At 45.5% G+C, this 15,979-nt stretch overlaps 1 protein-coding gene across 7 annotated transcripts in view; it reads left to right on the top strand.

Moving 5' to 3' along the window:
- Positions 1 to 15,979, top strand: part of MYO6 (myosin VI) — an 892,076-nt gene that overhangs the window by 520,462 nt on the left and 355,635 nt on the right. The window lies entirely within an intron of this gene.

Genomic DNA, 15,979 nt, shown 5'->3' with positions numbered 1-15,979 from the left:
TGCAAAGGGAGTCATCTCTAGACACCTTAGAATTGAATAAACGTTATTGAAGTTACTCCTTGAGTAAGAGTAAAAATGGTACTAGGATCTTGACTCTGGTCATCGAGTAGAGCAGAGTTACTGCATTCACCTTCGGGTCTGCAGGAGTTTTCTACCATATTGCTAAGCGTTTAGATGCTCTCTAATTGTCTAGACAAAGACAGCAGTGAGACTGGTCTCCTTCTCCCTCCTATGAGTACCAGTGATGGTGTTTACATATCCTTCAAATTGCTAGTGACCTGGATTGTTCTTCAAATGTGCATTTAGACTGCTCTTCAAGAGCCTGTCTGGTACTGAGGATTTAGATTTGTTTACTGCAGAGATACTCAAACAGTCATTGCTGTAGAAGAAACCATGGTTCGATGGCATCTGTCGCTGTAGATACGCATGTTCTGCAATAGCTCGCCATCTGGTGTTGGGCCGGAGTGTTACAAGTTGTTTTTCTTCGAAGAAGTCTTTCGAGTCACGGGACCGAGTGACTCCTCCTTTTGTCTCCATTGCGCATGGGCGTCGACTCCATCCTCGATTGTTTTTTTTCCGCCATCGGGTTCGGACGTGTTCCTGTCGCTCCGAGTTTCGGAACGGAAAAAATAGTTAATTTCGGAAGATTTTCGTCGGTATTGTTGCGTTCGGGATCGGCGAACACCCGCATCGAAGATCGAAGAGCTCCGGTGCCCTTCGGGGTAGTTTTTTCGATCCTCCGTCGGGGCCTGATCGGCCCGACCGCGTGCTGAAGAACGCCGATGGAACGGACCCCGTTCCGTTTCTGCCCCAAATGCCACAATAAATACCCCTACACAGACCAACACTTGGTCTGCAACCTGTGCCTGTCACCTGAGCACAGCGAAGACACCTGCGAGGCCTGTCGTGCGTTCCGGTCCCGAAAAACACTCCGAGACCGTCGAGCCAGAAGACTTCAGATGGCGTCCGCGCCGACAGCCCACCGAGAGTTCGAGGAGCAGGAAGAGGAAGGTACCTTCTCGATCCAAGACTCAGACTCTGAAGGATTCGACGATACACAAACCGTGAGTAAGACGTCGAAAACCACACAAAGAAACATTTACAAGGCCCAGGGGACGCCACTGCCACCAGGCCATGGCTCGACCCATAAATTCGGTGACCGACCGTCGGCACCGAAAAAGGCCCGAACAGTGCCGAGATCGTCCGACTCCGGTCGAGACACCGGCACGCAGCCTTCTCGGGACCGAGAAAGTGCTGGAGACAAGCCTCGACACCGAGATGCCGGTGTGGACACGGCTCAACGCCGAGACAGCGGCACCGAAACAGATCGACGCCGAGAGGTTTCGGCCCCGAAAAGGAAAAAAGTCGCCTCGGAGCCGAAAAAACACGCAGACAAAGTTTCGATGCCGAAACAAACTGCAAGCGACCCAGCTTCAGGCTCTTATACAGAAGAGCACTCGCTAACCTCCCAAATGCAAAAGCATAGGTTTGAGGAAGAGCTACAAGCAACTGATGTGGACCATACGCAAAAGCGTATCTTCATTCAGCAGGGGACAGGAAAAATAAGCACCCTTCCCCCCATTAGGAGAAAGAGAAGGTTGGAGTTCCAGACGGAACAAGCACCACAACCAAAAGTGGTGAAAAGAGTTACACCACCACCCTCTCCTCCGCCCGTGATTAACGTTTCACCAGCACAAACGCCATCACACTCCCCAGCTCACACCACCATGAGCCAGGGTGACCAAGATCAGGACGCATGGGACCTATACGACGCCCCAGTGTCAGATAACAGCCCGGAGGCATACCCTACAAAACCATCTCCACCAGAAGACAGCACCGCGTACTCTCAGGTGGTGGCTAGAGCAGCACAATTTCACAACGTAAGCCTCCACTCAGAACAGGTCGAGGATGATTTCTTGTTCAACACACTCTCCTCCACCCACAGCTCCTACCAAAGCCTGCCTATGCTCCCTGGTATGCTCCGGCACGCAAAAGACATATTTAAGGACCCGGTCAAAAGTAGGGCAATCACACCAAGGGTGGAAAAAAAGTATAAGCCGCCTCCTACGGACCCGGTTTTCATCACAACACAGCTGCCACCAGACTCTGTTGTTGTAGGAGCAGCTAGGAAAAGGGCCAACTCTCACACATCTGGAGATGCACCACCCCCAGATAAAGAAAGCCGCAAGTTCGATGCAGCTGGTAAGAGAGTCGCAGCACAAGCTGCAAACCAGTGGCGCATCGCGAACTCCCAGGCACTACTTGCGCGCTATGACAGAGCCCACTGGGACGAGATGCAACATCTCATTGAACATCTGCCCAAAGACTTCCAAAATAGGGCAAAACAAGTGGTTGAGGAGGGACAGACCATCTCCAACAACCAGATACGTTCCTCCATGGACGCTGCAGATACAGCTGCACGGACAATTAATACATCTGTAACTATCAGAAGGCATGCATGGCTCCGAACGTCTGGATTTAAACCAGAGATTCAACAAGCAGTTCTCAATATGCCTTTTAATGAAAAAGAACTGTTCGGTCCAGAAGTGGACACAGCGATTGAGAAACTCAAAAAAGATACGGACACTGCCAAAGCCATGGGCGCACTCTACTCCCCGCAGAGCAGAGGGAATTACAGCACATTCCGTAAAACGCCCTTTCGAGGGGGGTTTCGGGGTCAAAGCACACAAGCCAGCACCTCACAAGCAACACCGTCCACTTACCAGGGACAGTATAGAGGAGGTTTTCGGGGACAATATAGAGGAGGGCAATTCCCTAGAAATAGAGGGAGATTTCAAAGCCCCAAAACCCCTACTACTAAACAATGACTCACATGTCACTCACCCCCTCCACACAACACCAGTGGGGGGAAGAATAGGTCATTATTACAAAGCATGGGAGGAAATCACTACAGACACTTGGGTTCTAGCAATTATCCAACATGGTTATTGCATAGAATTTCTACAATTCCCTCCAAACATACCACCAAAAGCACAAAATTTAACAACACACCATTCCAATCTCCTGGAGATAGAAGTGCAGGCACTATTGCAAAAGAATGCAATCGAATTAGTGCCAAACACACAAATAAACACAGGAGTTTACTCACTGTACTTTCTGATACCAAAGAAGGACAAAACGCTGAGACCAATCCTAGACCTCAGAGTAGTGAACACTTTCATCAAATCAGACCACTTCCACATGGTCACACTACAAGAAGTATTGCCATTGCTAAAACTGCACGACTACATGGCAACATTAGACCTCAAGGATGCTTATTTCCATATACCAATACACCCATCGCACAGGAAATACCTAAGGTTTGTATTCAAAGGAATACATTACCAATTCAAGGTACTGCCTTTCGGATTAACAACCGCACCAAGAGTCTTTACCAAATGCCTAGCGGTAGTCGCTGCACACATAAGAAGGCAGCAAATACATGTGTTCCCATATCTAGACGACTGGCTAATCAAGGCCCATTCGTTAATAGAGTGCTCAAATCACACAAATCATATCATACAAACCCTCTTCAAACTAGGGTTCACCGTCAATTTCACAAAATCCAAAATTCTGCCACGCAAGGTACAACAATACCTGGGAGCCATAATAGACACATCAAAAGGAGTAGCCACTCCAAGTCCACAAAGAATTCAAAATTTCAACACCATCATACAACGCATGTATCCAACACAAAAGATACAGGCAAAGATGGTATTACAACTCCTAGGCATGATGTCATCATGCATAGCCATTGTCCCAAACGCAAGACTGCACATGAGGCCCTTACAACAATGCCTAGCATCACAGTGGTCTCAAGCACAGGGTCACCTTCTAGATCTGGTGTTAATAGACCGCCAAACTTACCTCTCGCTTCTGTGGTGGAACAACATAAATTTAAACAAGGGGCGGCCTTTCCAAGACCCAGTGCCACAATACGTAATAACAACAGATGCTTCCATGACAGGGTGGGGAGCACACCTCAATCAACACAGCATACAAGGACAATGGAACGTACATCAAACAAAACTGCATATCAATCACCTAGAACTTCTAGCAGTTTTTCAAGCACTAAAAGCTTTCCAACCAATAATAGTTCACAAATACATTCTCGTCAAAACAGACAACATGACAACAATGTATTATCTAAACAAGCAGGGAGGGACGCACTCCACGCAGTTAAGCCTGCTAGCACAACAAATTTGGCATTGGGCAATTCACAACCAAATTCGCCTAATTGCACAGTTTATACCAGGGATACAAAATCAACTCGCAGACAATCTCTCTCGAGATCACCAACAGGTCCACGAATGGGAAATTCACCCCCAAATACTGAACACTTATTTCAAACTCTGGGGAACACCTCAGATAGACTTGTTTGCGACAAGGGAGAACGCAAAATGCCAAAACTTCGCATCCAGATACCCACACAAACAATCCCAAGGCAATGCCCTATGGATGAACTGGTCAGGGATATTTGCTTACGCTTTTCCTCCTCTCCCTCTCCTTCCTTACCTGGTAAACAAACTCAGTCAAAGCAAACTCAAACTCATATTGATAGCACCAACTTGGGCAAGGCAACCCTGGTACACAACGCTGCTAGACCTATCAGTGGTACCCTGCATCAAATTGCCCAACAGGCCAGATCTGTTGACACAGCACAACCAAAAGATCAGACACCCAGATCCAGCATCGCTGAATCTAGCAATCTGGCTCCTGAAATCCTAGAATTCGGGCACTTACAACTTACCCAAGAATGTATGGAAGTCATAAAACAAGCAAGAAGGCCATCCACCAGGCACTGCTATGCAAGTAAATGGAAGAGGTTTGTTTGCTACTGCCATATTAATCAAATACAACCATTACACACAACTCCAGAACATGTAGTGGGTTACTTGCTTCACTTACAAAAATCTAACCTAGCTTTCTCTTCCATTAAGATTCACCTTGCAGCAATATCTGCATACCTGCAGACTACCTATTCAACTTCCCTATATAAAATACCAGTCATTAAAGCATTCATGGAGGGCCTTAGGAGAATTATACCACCAAGAACACTACCTGTTCCTTCATGGAACCTAAATGTTGTCCTAACTAGACTTATGGGTCCACCTTTTGAACCCATGCACTCCTGCGACATACAGTTCCTAACCTGGAAGGTGGCATTTCTCATCGCCATTACTTCCCTGAGAAGAGTAAGCGAGATTCAGGCGTTTACTATACAGGAACCTTTTATACAACTACACAAAAATAAAGTCGTCCTAAGGACCAATCCTAAATTTTTGCCAAAGGTTATTTCACCGTTCCATCTAAATCAAACAGTGGAACTTCCAGTGTTCTTTCCACAGCCAGATACCGTAGCTGAAAGGGCACTACATACATTAGATGTCAAAAGAGCATTAATGTATTACATTGACAGAACAAAGAACATCAGAAAGACTAAACAACTCTTTATTGCATTTCAAAAACCTCATGCAGGAAACCCAATTTCAAAACAAGGTATAGCCAGATGGATAGTTAAATGCATCCAAATCTGCTACCTTAAAGCTAAACGACAGCTGCCCATTACACCAAGGGCACACTCAACCAGAAAGAAAGGTGCTACCATGGCCTTTCTAGGAAACATCCCAATGCAAGAAATATGTAAGGCAGCCACATGGTCTACGCCTCACACATTCACCAAGCACTACTGTGTAGACGTGTTATCCGCACAACAAGCCACAGTAGGTCAAGCTGTATTAAGGACATTATTTCAGACTACTTCCACTCCTACAGGCTGATCCACCACTTTTGGGAAAATAACTGCTTACTAGTCTATGCAGAACATGCGTATCTACAGCGACAGATGCCATCGAACTGAAAATGTCACTTACCCAGTGTACATCTGTTCGTGGCATCAGTCGCAGTAGATTCGCATGTGCCCACCCGCCTCCCCGGGAGCCTGTAGCAGTTTGGAAGTTACCTTCAATTATTTATATATGTATCATCTCAACCTTAAATAGGTGCATACTTAGTCACTCCATTGCATGGGCACTATTACTACAATTCAACTCCTACCTCACCCTCTGCGGGGAAAAACAATCGAGGATGGAGTCGACGCCCATGCGCAATGGAGACAAAAGGAGGAGTCACTCGGTCCCGTGACTCGAAAGACTTCTTCGAAGAAAAACAACTTGTAACACTCCGGCCCAACACCAGATGGCGAGCTATTGCAGAACATGCGAATCTACTGCGACTGATGCCACGAACAGATGTACACTGGGTAAGTGACATTTTCATTAAATCTCCTCATTGAGATACTGGAGCCTGCTGCCGCTGCAACTGAAACTCTGCTGCCTTTCAGCAATGGCCTGATGAACGCCATTTTAGTGGTTTGGATCAAAGGTCTGTCCTGACCATCAGTCCCCAGATTGTGTACTGTCGTTCTTAAAGAATCTGTAATTCTTGATAGCTCATCTGTCTCTTGAGAACCTTGTAGTCTTCTTCTTGCTTTGCTCTTCACTCAACTAATGTGGCTTGCCTTTTATATTGCTATTCCCAGCCCTTGTTGGAAATGGCTCTGCTGGTTGTTCCTTAAATCCCTGACCATCTCCTCAGTTACTTGCATAGGTTATGCATGACATTGACTGAGTTGCCCTCGCCTCGGTGTGGGTTCCAAGTTTGCCATCCACTGTCATGCCCAGATGTACTCCACCGGCTTCTCTGGAAGCATCAGGGTACCTTTAATGGACATGACCTTTGATGATGTCTACTGTCTCTTTGGTGTTGGCTCTGAAGTGCTTTAAAACAGGACAGGCCACAGCTCGGTGTTTGCCCCTGTCCTACCTGGCACAACAATTCCATCAACAGTGTGGCGAATTTCAGGAATGTTCCCAGGACTTGCCCCTTAGAAGACTTCAGGCATCTTAGCCCACTGTGCTTCCAAGCAGGTTCAGCAATATTGAGGACATAGTGGATCTAAGATCTTAAGTGGTCAGCAACCTTCATCATATTTGATATGTCCAACTGGACGGATTTAGTCCACCCTTGAAGGAACATGTTTGGGGGTGGAAGATTTCTTACCACTTTGAACTATGTCAGTCCCCCACCATGGACTTACTCTGTATTGCATATTACTTACACACTCTGCATCCTTCTCTTCCAGTACTCCCCCCCTCATCCATTTAGGCTGATTTCTTAGCCATCTGGAAAGTTTATGAATGCATCCTTCAGCAGCATAACTTCTGTTAGTGCAAGAGCTGTAGTGGCACAAGAGCCCAAAGGCCTGGGGCACCCACTGAACTCTGATTATTCCTGCATTTAGTGCCAGGGGACTCATTTCCTTCTTTGTACTGGGGCCCATAATACTTGATATGCTACTGTGCAGCAGGATGTTTTTTTTCACTGTGGCAAACCCAGTATTCCTAGGAAATAGTGTTGTTAAATATTTGCAAGAATACAGTGCTTCATTCAGATTCATTTAGAATCATTCATAGTGTAGGGGAGCCTCAATGAGTACAACACATGATCCCCACTAACGATCAATGAGAAACAAATTGCACATTTTATATGAATTATATTAAAAAAATAACCATACATTGATGGACAGTCTGGGTGCAGATGCAGTGCAACTGAAAATGGTGACCAAATAATAAAGTGCACAACCACTTATGTACAAATAGCTATGGTCACGCAGCCACATATAACTGAGCATCCAGACATATATTAGTTCGGATTCATACAAAGTCCATCATCAAATGAATTACTAAGCCTAAAATGTTTTCACAGTTTGATCCCAGTAATAGTTGAACTCGGGTATTCGCCAGGACAGAAAACAGGTAGCAAGAAGACAGTGAGAAGAACTGTCAGATTGGCTAACATTGTGTGGAAAACAGTATAATACCTCAGATCTTAGTGGACCATACCTTGCTTGTAGACTGGCTGTCTTGGAGGGAATGTGCATCATCAAAGATAAAAGGGCACTGCATGTGTCAGACCTTGTAGAGAGGAAGACGCTTAAGCAAGTGTGTGGAATTAAACTCAGTGTGATTACCCAATCTATCCTTACTAAGGTGTGTGCAAGTGAGGGGTTGCTCATTCCCTTATCACTTCTTACGTCTGTTGAGGAACTGGCCTAACACCAATTATAGGAATCAACTCAGATAGTATCTGCAGTACTGACACACAATCCTTTCAGGTGTGCTTCATGCATTGCTCAAAAGTCAAAGCTTTCCTGGTACAATCATCAAAGCAACCTGTATTTAAAACTGGACAAATACACATTTTTGCTAGCAGACACAAAACAATAAGGCAATGACACCAGAGTGAATGTGAAAAATCATGGCATCACCACAATACAGTGTAATGTATGTATTTGCATTGTTGTGTCATATTGTTATTATCCCTTGGTCCAACCTTCTCATTTGCTGGGTAGCGGCCTAGTTATTGGTGCACATTATTGTCTACTCCAAGGTCTGTGAAAATGCTTAATGGCCAGATCGGTGCTGTAGGACGTCTTGGTTTGACTCTTTCATCAGACCCACCAGCTGAGAGATACTGCTTTGGTATTGGTTCAAGAGGTGAGGAATGTGTAATTAGACATGTACATCAGAACAGCAAGTTATCTACTTTAAAGATAATAGTGGTGGATACTCTGTCTTGCTGCATATTCCTTACCAATCCCACTTTGTTTCTGTTTTGAGGAATAGTCATGCATTTTTCATAATAAGTTTCCAATTTATTTTCATGCACTGCGTATTCTGTCAATCTCATCAGCCTAGACCCCACATTCCAGAGTGTGGAAAAAGAATGAAGAACTGACATCAGGGCTTGGAGTGGCATTTTATGCGGCTCCATGACATATATTTGGGTGGATACCTGAGCCTGCATGGAGCAGTGGTGCCACCTTAATAAAGATAGAAAGAGGATCCAGAAAGATTGCAGTCAATGGTAAGTAGCTTGTTCTTCTCGACTGACCACTGCATTAGTGTTTTATTCTTCACAACACCCTATGGTTTAATCAAGTGCCCCACTGAGCTTTACACAGCAATGGAAGATAATTTTACTCTAGCTCCATCATTAAGTAAAATTGAAGTCTTTGTAGAATTTTCTTTACGTACCCTATATTTAAAATGGTCTCTTGAGGAGGAACCATTGTTTAAATATACTACTGATTAACCCAGTTTCCTGTTAAATTTTTATTTGCCCAGTTTCTTTCTTTGTGTATTTGTTTATCCGGTTCTGAATTGACTGGTGATTGAATACAGCATGTTCAGTTAGGTTAGAAATGGTCCTTGAGAGGCCATTGTAAAACTCTGTGTCCTTGCATTGGATATAGAAGCGATAGCCAAGGGCTTGCAAAAGATTAAAGATTTTCCATGAAGACTAGACCACAGTGGCAGAAGACGTCAGCGCTAGAGAATGCTAGGGAAAATTAGAGCAGGGTGACTTACAGCGATGCTTCATCATTCCTGATCCAGGGTGTCAAATGCAGGAAAATTGAAAAAGATAAGAAGTGCACAGCCATTGGTATTTATACTTTGGAGACAATGATCCTCAACTGGCCCCAGGGCAGTTTCTGCCCCACTGGAGCACAAGAAACCATATTGAAGGGAGTTGAGGATACAGTAATTTTTAAGAAATAACTGCAATTAATATGTCTTGATGGCTTGCATAACTGTAGCCATGAAAATTAGTAATGCTGCTGCTGGAAAACATTCTGCTACTTTAGCATCAACATAAGGTTTTTTGAGTCCGAGTTGATCCAAGCTAGTTTCAGGGCATCTGAGATGTAACCTGAAGTTTGTCTTAAGATTTGTTTTTTCTCTAATTACTTTTCTTGTGACAGAATTCTTGATTTTGAGGAAGTTGCACCCTGGGTGGGTGCTAGTTTGGATGGGAGGTCATTCTACACAGCACTGTCTATCTACATTTACTGCAGTCTTACACTATGTAGTAGCAGTTGTCCCTGGCAGGAGAGGGCTCCAGGTATTCTGAATCTTAAAGTAAGGATGTTGAGCATGAGCAGAAAATTAGCTGCATCTGGCGCTCTACCTTCAAATAATATGGTACACTTAAAAAAAAATTATCTTGCCTTTTCCTAAAGTAAAAACCTCCCAAACAACTACTTTGTCACCAATTGAATCCAAAGTTGGGAAAGAAAATGTAAACATCCGTGTAATTTAGAGGGCTGATAATAAAATATGATGAATAACCCAGAAGACCAATGTCTGAAGGGGGTTCACCCAAACAAGCCAATGGCTGATTTAAAGCCCCATTCCGTATGCATGTGTATTGTGCGTGTGTGTGCACGTGTTACATAAGGTTTCTTCAAACAGCTAAAGCTGCCTGTATCTAGGCATAAAATTATTGAGGGGCTGTCATCAGATTTCTATAAAACAAATACATAAATGCATTGTTAAAGAATTAAGTAACACTGCCCTTTAGAAAACAAGTAATGTTTAGTCCATAAGTAGAGGACGTGTTTCAGTGTACTCAAAGGGTGTGGAGGAAATGAGATCACGCTATCAGTACCAGTCACATTGGTTGTGATTCTGTCAATATTGTCTTAGGGTTCTTATTAAAGACTGTTGTATTTGAACATATGCGTGGAATTCCTCCTGATGGAATAGGTGGTCTCAAACACTTATTAGTGTCATGCTTCATCATAGACAACCTATCCCAACCTTTGTAGGACAATGCCACCAGGGTGACTCGACCTCACAGTGAGATACACCCAGATGGAGTTCTTAGATAATGTTTTCTGGATAATAATGGGATGCAGTTGAAATAAAAATACTTAGCGGACAACTAGTTTTAATACACTATTAATAGTGGTGTCCGTTGGTATCAACGGTATATGTGGGTATAATGACTTACCCCGTCATGAGACAAAGCTAACATGTTTCTGCCCTCACAGCAAGCCTAACCTGTTCTGGGGCATTCTTCAGGGCCACATATCCCTAACCATACATGAATGAGCTGACTACTGTGCCTCAAGCGGCTGGGAGGAGACAGAAGTAGGTGCGGAAACATGATGCACCCTTTGACGAATGTGTGACTACAAGGTTATGCACTCTTTGACAAATGAGTGAATACAAGCTGGACTAACATCTGCAAGAATAAACTACATAATTGCAATCAAGTGAGCTTCCAACTTTGAAATGTGTAATGTAGATTTATAGGGTTGTTGCACATGAAGAAAGATAGATCACAGAAAAGGTTCACATTTGTCTTATAAAAGTTAAACCAACATATCCAGTTTTATTTATGTTTCCAGAAGGACACACACATTTAGAAGAGGTACTAATCAGACTGATTAGCATAGCTAATAGGGTTTTTGTGTAGTCGATGTGTCAAATCTGGACAGTAACATACTGCATCTGGAAGGTCTGGAATGTAAGAAAGAGGTATTTTTGAAAAATAACATCTTTCTGGCATAGTTGCCTCCACTTTTTGCCTGGTGTTACTATGTTTAGACTGTAGTAGTCTGAGATCCTGCTAACCAGGACCCCAGTGTCTGTGTTTTCGCCTCTAAATGTTGTTGTATGGTAACTTTTACACCCCACAATTGGCATACTGGTGCACCCATGTAAGTCCCTAGTAAGTCTCTAGTATATGGTACTTAGGTACTGGGTACTTAGGTACCCAGGGCATTGGTACACCAGGAGTCCCCATGGGCTGCAAAATGTATTATGCCACCCATGGGGCCCATGCAAACTGTGACTACAGGCCTGCCTTTGCAGCCTGTGTGAAATGGTGCATGCACCGTTCACTCCAGATATAACCCAGATATAAGGTTTGCCTTATATCATGGTCATTGCACTCTGACCCTCTAAGTCACCTCTAAGGTAGCCCCTACAGCCCAAGGACAGGGTTGATGGTTCTAAGTGTGAGGACACCTCTGCTGTAGCAGAGGTGCTCCTACAAATCCCAAACTCCATTTCCTGGGCTTTGAAAGTCTGGGGAAGCCATTTTAAGGTATGCAGTGGACACTGGTCCACATGAGTTGTCCAACTACATAATGGTTTCACCGAACATAGGCATGTTTGGTATCAAACGTTGGAATCATGCACTGATACCGGTGCTAGTTGCATGATACCATGTTCTCTAGGGGATCCCCAAAAGTCCGCCTCCCAGGGTCTCCTTGCCAGCCCATGCTGTCACCGACCCAAGGCACTGTTCTGCCCTCCTGTTGGGCGCCATGTCGTAGTTTGGACTCTTGCTCTGAGCAAGACTGCTGGTTTAAGGATGACAGTACTTTTGTTTGTAGACGACTACGCCTTTCCTACAACAATTCGCAACTGTTGTCCCAACCTTACCGGCTCACTAGCAGCACCTCACCAGAAACACAATAGTAAAAGGTGATTTACGTCAGCCGTTACGCATGGACTCGAAAATAAGATATCTCATGGACATGGAGCCACCAACGATGGTGTTTAGGCACTAATTTACGGATACCCTGACTATCACTGTCTCACAGACAACAGGTACCCTAAGTACCATTATACGGAGACGTCCGTGGTCTTTGGGAGAATCCTCCTCAGCTGAAAAGGTGATACCTGATTAAGCTGTAGGTTGTTCGAGCTCAAACTCATAAAAGGACTTTACTACCCACTTTGGTGTTCCGTTTCTCTAAACAAACATGGCTGAGGCCATTGACATTCCTGAAAATGCTAGACTTGCACTAACACAACATTTATTAAAACATGGCCTTACAGACACACATGAAATTGCAAACGTACCTTTACGGTACCAAGCATACCAGTATCATGAAATATCGCTCACCTACCAGGAGCATCAGAACTGGTTCAAAGGCACCCTACCACATGTACTACGAAGAGTGAGGTTAGGTCCCTTAAGTAATGATGGACCTACGTGGCCTATGTTTGCCACATACACACCTCACCCAGGCATACAGACTATGCCGATAGCAGATTTACGAGTTTTATATAATGAATTAGTGGCATTATATAGACGATTAGTCCAGTTCGTACTATGAACATTGAACACAACACCAGCGCGTCCAGCACCGCCAGTAGCCGGTGGTTATCAATTGGCTACTAGGAATAATCCACAAACAGTGCATACCATTATGGGTAAATATCCCACAGAACGGGAAAAAATACTGTTCTGGATTGCCCAGAAAACGAATCAGCTTGTTTCCCCATACGGGACCACAGGAAAAACATAGATTGCTCACTATGTGCTTGCCTTTTGGGATGGTTCCCTCTTTGGATGACTGTGCCACATGGGGTACGGTCTTCGCTGCCATATATACTACCACACATGGTACCCTGACACTTGCTAATTTAGCGGAAGTGTTAAAACAAATGCAACATGAGCATGGGGCTGCACCAGCCCTGGAGTTGGGGATGAAATTAATGCGTAACCTTGACGCTGTGTCCTCAACCATACTGAGAAATATTAAAGGGGAAGCGGTAGCACTGGCAATTCGCCAGCGTCTCCGGGAAACTCCACACCAGGAACAAGAGAGGCAGCTACCGACAATAATTTCCGATTCCTATACTAGTATAGGACGGGATAGTTTGGGAGCCAAACCTAAAAAATTAGAGTTACAAGGTACCGCCCACAAGGAGGGTACGAAGCAGGCACAGGAGGGCTCTAAGAAGCACTGGGACAAACAGAAAGATTTCAAAGAAAGAAGAAATAAGAGAGCTGATTCTCCACACCCGGAGAACTCCGAAAGGAGATAGAATATCAGAAATAGGGAGAACATTAAAACTCCAGACAGATATACTGATTCACGTCCCTCGCGTTCCTTTCAGGATGCACCGGATAGACGTAGTGGGAGAGGGGTCCGTCAAGATCGACGTCCGGAATACGTGAAAGAGAAGAAAGACTCACAAAAATCTACCATTAAAAAAGAAGAAAAGACTCCTCAGCAAAAGCCACAGTTTAAAAAGAAGAAGGTGGCAGCACTGACAGTTAAAAATGCTAGTAAAATTGAGAACACTGTTGAGGAACAAGATGTGGGCAGTGACTCTGTTGGACAGCGCGGCTGAAGTCACGATATGTCGCCAGAGTCTGAAAGATCATCTGGATGCGACAGCAACTAGCGATTACTTTGCGGTTGAAACGGAGGGTGGCTGCGTTCTCCCCCCGATAGGGTCTATGATTTAAAAATTCAGATAGAGGGATTCCGACCAGAGGGCATCGCCACCATCGCTGATACCAATGCTGCAGTCGTCTTGCCGCTGACCCAGTCTTCGTGTCCCTGCAGAGTCTGAGATAGAGACCTCATTCCAAGGTAACGATGGTTGGGGGCACCACATAAAGGATAGTGGTGTGACCACCCCCCTATCCAGCTCCTCCCCTAGGGAGGTGCACAGCACTATGACAAGTAGGCACTTGATTCTGCCATCTTTGAAATAAGATGAGCAGAGGCCCCTGGGAATATCTGACTCATTAGTCCAGCTGGGTGACGTCCCTGACTCCCTCTGATAGGTGGGTCACTGCAGTAAGTGCCCAACTCCCATCCTGGGTTACTTAAGGGTTCCATCTGAGGGTTGGACCCTGGATTTGTCTGCAAGACTTCAGGAACCATCTGCATGTCTCCTCTGCAAGATACTTCTGCAGCCTGGACACCGCTCGCTGGTAATGCAAATTTGTTTACAAGTTCTGCAAAAACTTCTGCAACCCCGTAGTCGTGCATCCTCCGGAATCACCATGACTCTGCCTGCACTTAGGAAAGCAAGAAGGAATCTCCCTTGGAGTGAAGGAGTCACTTGCCTGCATCTGCAGGCACCTGGACGATGACGACCAGCTTGTGGATCCTGCTGTCACACAGACTCCCCGGGGCTCTGCAACATAGGTGGAGGTTCTGTGGCTCTCCAGAGGTCTGATCTATTTTCCTTGCAACTGGGAAGTCTGTAGGCCCTTGCTTGAGCTGTTGGGCTGGAACCCCTGTCCACCGCATCTGTTTTTTGTTGCGAAGGCTTGTTGACTCTTCAGTCCTAAGACCTCGTAGCTCCAAGAAGCCCCAGCCTCCAACACTCGCCAGCTCCAAGTACAGCATCCTACCTGCAACTCCTGCAATGTGCGCATCTCTCCTTACTGTGCTTTTGAGGCCTCCCTGTTACTCCCTGTGCCTGCTGTCAGAGGGTCCTGCTGGGACCTCCACCTATTCCTGCTGACTCTCCTGTGTGCCGAGTGCTGGCCCTGACCTTCCTCCCAAGGTTGGGTCGCCTGGACCTTGCTGGTCCCCACAAATCCTGCAAACTCCATGCCACGCTTCCCTGCATTTGCCAAGGCTTGTTGGCGGTCCCACTGACCCCTCTGCAATTCGACAACTGGCATAGGACAGCTTGTGGACTATTCCTGGGACCTTCCTGCATTGTCTGGACTCCACAGCTGCACTCTGCCCACAGCTGCTTCTTGGAAAGCATCTCCAAGAAGGGTGGGCATCGCCCTCCTGCAACACCTGGGCCCCTCCGGGTGGTCGGACACTGTCAGCTCTTTCCTTAGGTCCTCTTTTTCCGGAATCCATGCCTGAGGTCTACCGACCTGGTCCACTGGTTATGACAGAAGCTGGACAACCAAGGTCCCCATTGACTTCAATGGGAGGTTATGACACAACTTCACCCCTATGTGCCTGGGCTCCCTGGTGTAGGTACTCCACTGCCCTGGGTATCCACTGGAGGGGGGCACTATCCAACCTCCCTTGTCCCAATGGGTTTCCTTGGAGTCCTCTGGAAAGGGTCCTAAAATGCAAAAACTCCAACTGCGACTTCCCCATGTTAGCCTATGAACACTGACCCGAGATTTACTCTGCACACAGGCGCCTAGAGAATCCTACCTACTTACCTTTGGGGTTTTAGTACTTCCCCAGTCCTAAGGGCCCTTTGGTGATAGAGTGGGTTGGGAGTGATTTTCGCATTCCATTTTTTTAGTATGTGGCTTGTTCCCCCCCCCCCATGTTATTTTATGCCTTTGCTTACCTGGTGTTAAGTATATTTTTGTATGTCCATATCTTCGGCTA

Source organism: Pleurodeles waltl, chromosome 5 (genome assembly GCF_031143425.1).
Source record: "Pleurodeles waltl isolate 20211129_DDA chromosome 5, aPleWal1.hap1.20221129, whole genome shotgun sequence".
In the NCBI taxonomy this organism is placed as follows: Eukaryota; Metazoa; Chordata; class Amphibia; order Caudata; family Salamandridae; genus Pleurodeles; species Pleurodeles waltl.
Note: the sequence above shows the minus strand (reverse complement) of the source record. Positions and strands in the feature narration are given on the sequence as shown.